This window comes from Sceloporus undulatus, chromosome 1 (genome assembly GCF_019175285.1).
Source record: "Sceloporus undulatus isolate JIND9_A2432 ecotype Alabama chromosome 1, SceUnd_v1.1, whole genome shotgun sequence".
In the NCBI taxonomy this organism is placed as follows: domain Eukaryota; kingdom Metazoa; phylum Chordata; class Lepidosauria; order Squamata; family Phrynosomatidae; genus Sceloporus; species Sceloporus undulatus.
In genome coordinates, this window is record NC_056522.1 from 176904605 (window position 1) to 176910930 (window position 6326).

Consider the following 6326-nt stretch of genomic DNA (forward strand, 5'->3'; position numbering starts at 1 on the left):
TTTCTGCAGTGTGCTTGGACCTCCAGTCCTAGTCTGGAGAATACCCCCTCTTGCATAGCCCGAAAAACCCACAAAAAACTTTTACAAGGCCAACAGTTTGTTCACTGCAAACTCATTCTTCAAGCAACCCAAGAGGAAGCCATATACATGGACATTGTCAATACAGAAATCAAATACAGTTGCCCCTCCGTTTTTTGCAGAGGATTCATTCCAGACCCCTCCCCTGTGTGAAAACAGAGGCTCATGCTTATTCAAGCCCCATAGGCTTGAATGGAGTGTGCCCCCGTGTGCATGGAAAGGGTGCACACACCAGGTGTGCACGCCATTGCAAATAGCGCCGGTCGCCCCTCTGTATATTTTCAAGGGCTTGGATCTCAGATCCACGCATTAGCAGGGGCGACTGTAAACTGCATCATTGGAAGCAGAAGACATAGAAGATGATTTCTCTTTGCAAAAAAACAAGGCCAGGAGCAGATTGTGGCACAAACCATGAACTATTAATGTAAAAAAAAAAAAAAAATAGAATAAAGTTAAAGAAAACACTACATCAGTCACTGTGCCAAAATACAACTTGAAAAACGTCCCCGTAGAATTTAAAGATAACGTAAAAATAGATTTGCACTATTAAGCCTGATTGACCAGGAGCCAGAAGAACTCTGGAATGAAGCTAGGGACACTGTCAGGAAACAATGTCAAAAGACACTATTTGTGGCCAAAAAGGAAGAAATGTCTCAATGGATGACAGATAAAACCCTTCAAGCAGTTATGGACAGATGAGAAGCAAATGTAAAATGTGACAGAAATAGAATTGGAATACTGAATGCAACTGTTCAGCAACTTGTGTGCAGGGACAAGGAGAGCTACTATAACAATAAATTCAGAGAAATAAAAGACAACGACAACAACAACAACAACAACAACAACAAGAGACCACTTCCACAAGATAAAGAGAAATTTGAACCAAGAGTGAGGATGATAACAGCAGGGAAACACATAACGTGACAAAATATAAAAGAATGAGGCTAGTTAGAAACTACGTACATCATTTCAGCTAGTACGACATTTTGCAGTACAGTCAGCCCTCGCCTTATGCGGGGGATCTGTTCCAGACCCCCCCACGTAAGGTGAATTCCGCCTATGCTCAAGCCCCATTGGAAACAATGGGGCTTGCGCATGGCGGCGCACTGGCGCACCACAGGTGCGCATGCCCCATTTAATTCAATGGGATGCGCGGCCCTTGCGCCCTGTGCACTCCCCGTGGCTTGAGCGCGTACGCTCAAGATCGCGTAAAGCGTGCCCACATATAATGCGGGCGCACTGTACTAACAACCAACACCAAAGGAAGCACAGAGAAGTCAAATGTTAGAAATTAGTGAAGTGCAGAAATGGAATGAACTGGTTTTGGCAAAGATCTCATAAGTACAATATTTGATTCAATTATATGAGCCCTGAACAGCTAAAATGGTCTCCCTACAACTATCCAAAAGACAATTGTTCTTTTCTGTACACTGATTTGTTTATTTTTGTAGAAACGTGACCACTTAGTTTTTTTCTTGCCCTCAGAGGTGAACTTAACTGTCTGTAGTATTTCCAGCTTTATTGGTTTAAAATATAAATATTCATGCTTCCATGTGCCAAAATGTACAACAGTTGGAAAGAAGTTATGTCAATAAACATAATATTCCCAAATGCCAAACTGTATTGGAGTAATGTAGACAGCAGCCTAATGTATTAGGATCACACAGCTGAGTGTTATGCCTTCAGAGATATTCCCGTAACATAAAGGAAATATATGCTAATAAGCTATCATCTCTTAACACAAGTATTCCAATGAAAATATTGTTCAAGTAAAGTTTGAATGTCATATAAAGGCAACATATGTACCTCAGGGAAAGTCCTAGTAAACTCAGTGGACTATACTTGTGAGTGAACATATACAGAAGTACACTGCAAGTCTGCTTGACAGATCCCCCTGAGCAGATATTTCACTTTGAAAACTTAACTACTGGAGAAGTAGTTGTAAATTTCACTTCTCCAAATGTGGAGTTAAAAGAGGAAGTACTGTAATATGATTAATTCTTTTTTTTAAAAGTCATATTTAAACCCAAAGCATCAGAACTACTATGAGACAGTAACCAACGCCTCCTTCTTGGGCAAGTTGGTGGTGTGGTGTTCAATCAGATCTAAGCTCTAGTTTTTCAGATCAGTTTCAGTCCAGGTTTAGGCCTGTGTTTTTTTTCAACTGAAACTGCTTTGGTAGAGGCACAAATGTCCTCTATGGCAAACAGTACCTTTTATCAGGTATCAGCTAGGGCTGATATGCTATCTACATCATTATCTATGTGATGGTAGCTTAGTCTGAGCCATTCCTGACCTGATTACCTCCGGTTTAGATTACTGCAACACACTGATATGGGGCTGCTTTCCACATATTTGTCTGTCCAGATAGTTCAACTAGTACAAATATGGAGGCAAGAACACAGACCGAGACCAAGCCTTATGACTATATTATCCCATGCATAATCTTTCATTAAATCCTAGCTCATGGTCTAAATTCAAAATGTTACTGAAATCTTCCCTCATATCTGAACAAAGTTTACACAGAAAAACATTAGTCTATTTTTCTGCTTAACTAAGTTCAGGTGGCAAGCAACTTAAGTGGGACTAGGGGCCAATTTTCTGCCTCTGATCATCCAAATAAGCTGATAAAAATGAAATGTGTACAGGGTGCCACCATTTTGACGCCCCCGTCATGTGCTGGGGGTGAGGCCGGTATTGACGCAGCGTGCTCAGCCAATGCCTAGCAAATGACCGGGGTACCGCATATGTCAGTATGTACAGTGCCAAAGCTTCCGATAAAGAAGCTCCCTTTTAAGACTTTTTATGGAAATCCATCTCAGCCCACCTCCACCTTTTCCTGTCTTCTGTCTAGCTGGAAGTTTCTTTGCAACACTGGGATTTGAAGGATGGTAAAGGAGGGCTGGAGACAAACACATGTTCAGTATTGAGTTGCAGCAGTAGTTTAACCTGCCTCATCAGCTACCTTGCAATGTTGAAAAAGCATAGAGCTGTAAATTTCACCAAACTGGACATATGTAGAGACTGCTGAAAGAAAAGAAAAACCAGAATGCAATTTGGAAGAAGCTTTCAAGTGGTCTCTAGAAGATTCAAAATGCTGTTATGAGCCTGACCTGGCTGTTTCGTTTCACATGTGCATGAAGTTTATTTTGAATAAAAAGTTTGCTGAAACAGGTTGAACTGCTCTTTTTTTGTGGTGCTGGAATCTATCCCTATTCTTTACATGTTATTTCTACCTCTAATACCAAAGTTTCTGTTAAAGACATAAATCCCAATAACACATCTGCTTCATCAACGGAGGTATACCTGTAGGTCTATTATTATTATTATTATTATTATTATTATTATTATTATTATTATTATGCTGTACATACAAATGATCAAATCAATAAAAATAAAACCTGCCAATGGCATACAATCTACAAAATACTTAAAAAACAACAGGAGATAATATAAAATAGAATTGGTTAAAATAAGCAAGCAACAACTAAGACTATTTTCATCTGACACATTAAATGACAATCCATTCTAGCAATGCCCTTGTTGGCATTTTTAAAAAGCTATTTGTAGATTGAGGAGAATGAAAAGAACTCGTATGATAAGCAAACATGCTGGGAATACTGCTGCCTGCTTTCAGCTTAGTACTTTTGCAAAATATTTGCAAATGATATCCGGAAGCTAAAACATATTTAAGAATCTTTCATCAGCAAGATAATCTAATTACTTTTCACTATGAATACTATCATATCACTTTAACAAGCCTGGCAAAACAATTTTTAGTCTGTTCAGCACCATTCATACCTGTGAAACAAACACTGACATGCCATCTAGTTTATTCTGGTGCAGCAATCAGATTGTATTGTACTGTTGAAAAAAAATCACTAGTTGGAACAACAATGCCTGCCACGACTGGACTCTATATTATCTAACATTAAGATCTACAATTATTTCCTCCTTTAAAGAAGGTGAGGGGTGCAGGGGTGTACAATGTACTTCCACATGTGCACAAGGGAAGTAGAGCCCATTTAATCATCACTTCATTTATTTATTTATTTATTTATTTATTTATTTATATCCCGCCCTTCTCCTAAGACTGGGACTCAGGGTGGCTTACAACATTAAAAACAATACAATAAAAAGATACAAAAATAATACATTAAAATAATATTAAACCACTACAATAAAATAAAAAAGAAGATAAAAATATCTAAAATACATGAATACAATATAGAATCCCAGGGCGTTCTTTAAAAGTATTCTGTTTTGAATGCCTGTTTGAAAAAGAAGGTTTTCACCTGTTGGTGGAAGGCCATCAAGGAAGGGGCCATTCTAGTCTCCCTGGGCAGCGAGTTCCAGAGTCTAGGGGCAGCTACAAAAAAGGCCCTCTCTTATGTCCCCACCAACCATGCTTGTGATGGTGGTGGGATGGAGAGAAGAGCCTTCCCTGAAGATCTCAGAGCCCCGGCCAACTCATAGAGGGAGATATGGTCTGCCAAATATCCTGGACCTGAGCTATATAGAGCTTCAAATCACATGTGGGAAGATGTTGGCCACTACTGGTATCCCATTTGAAATCCAATTAAGAGCCTTACCACATTTTAAAGATAAGCGCACTCAACACAGTCTAAAGTTTTGTGGACTAACGTCCACTTCATCAGATGAGTAGAGTTTTATACTCTTTTGGCAAATGGTATAGGAGTGTAGAGAGGAAAACATATTAAAAGGTGGAAACTAAAAGGCAATGAGTCAGAGGTTGCCTGTGACAATTCAATTAGACATTAAGTGACTATAAAGCATAGTGATAATTTCTAAGAGCACTAACTGATATTAACAATGCTAACATGATTATACAGTACTGCAGTGTAAATTGCCACCTGCAGTGAGACAGAAAGCAATTGACTCTAAGGAAATCCAGATTAATAGAACCAAATTTAGTTATTAGTTCAATCCAACTAAGTCATGCTGGACTCTCCCTCTGAAATTCTTGTGCTGGTGAATGTCAAATGTTTAACTCAGCAACAGCATCCAGGAAGACCAAAATGCTCTACGACCGGCAGCTCCCAAAGTCTGGCTTAAGAATTAAGAACCCAGTTTACAACATGTGCTCTGAAGTTACGGTAATGTTTTTTCCCTCTTTACTCTGGCAAAGCCAGTGCCCATCTAATTTACACACAGTTCCTCAAAGTGACCATCTACATGCTTCCAGTAAGCTCACCAACAAAGCACAATGATAACCGAGTCCTGTTCTTCTCCCAAATAACTAATATTCAGATGTTTATTTACATCTACCTATTAGTACTAAAAGCACGGGATAGGTCTTATTCGCCATGATTTTGTTTAATACTCTTTTAAAGTTATCCTTATAGTCAAGATCCACCATTACAATTTGTGACAGTATGTTCCCTAAAAGCTTGCTATTGAAAAGGGGTTTTTTGATGTTTCAGACTGGCTGCCAATCAACTTGAGTGAGCCAACATGTGAGAGGGAAAAAGAGTTTTCTATCATAATCTATGGTTTTACATCCATAGTTTTACAAACCTAACATATAACCAATTTGTAATTTTTCTAAACTAAAAAGGCTTAATTCTTCACCAAAGGTCTCTTTGTCAAGGTGTTACTGTTGATGCAGACCAGTGTGTGCATGCATACATGTACATGCAAATACTTTTTTGTTTGCCTCATCTGGATCATTTTACATCTTTTTACACAGAAAGGAATTTGCCATTCTGCTGTTCATTCACAGAACTAGTAGATAGCTTTTGGAGCTCACTACATTCTGCCTTGGTTTTCACCTTCCTGAATAATTTGGTATCGTATGGGCAGCTGACACAATTTTAGGGGCAAAACAGATTGCCCCAATAGAGCGGCATCCCACTGCCCCTTTCAGTGCTGGATCAGGGCTGTGGCCACTGCATGCACTTGATCCGGCACTTTGCTGGCTCTAAAAGAAACTGCAAAATGCTGCTCCTTTTAGAGCCACTAAAAAGGCAGCTTTGCCGCTGCGGTGACACTTTCCGTTACTCCTTTTGGCATGCGTTATCTGAATGCTGCACCAAATGAGCGCTGTGATGTGACCTGCCATATGGGCAGCATGATGCCAACATGGGGGTGTGCGCCATGCAGATGCCACGCCCCCACTCTGTCCTGAGGTCTGCATTAAACACCAGTCTGTTTAGCCCCTTTGATTCCATCTGACTTCCAATAGATTAAACAGAACTGCATTAATATGGATTCTTAAAAGAACACAA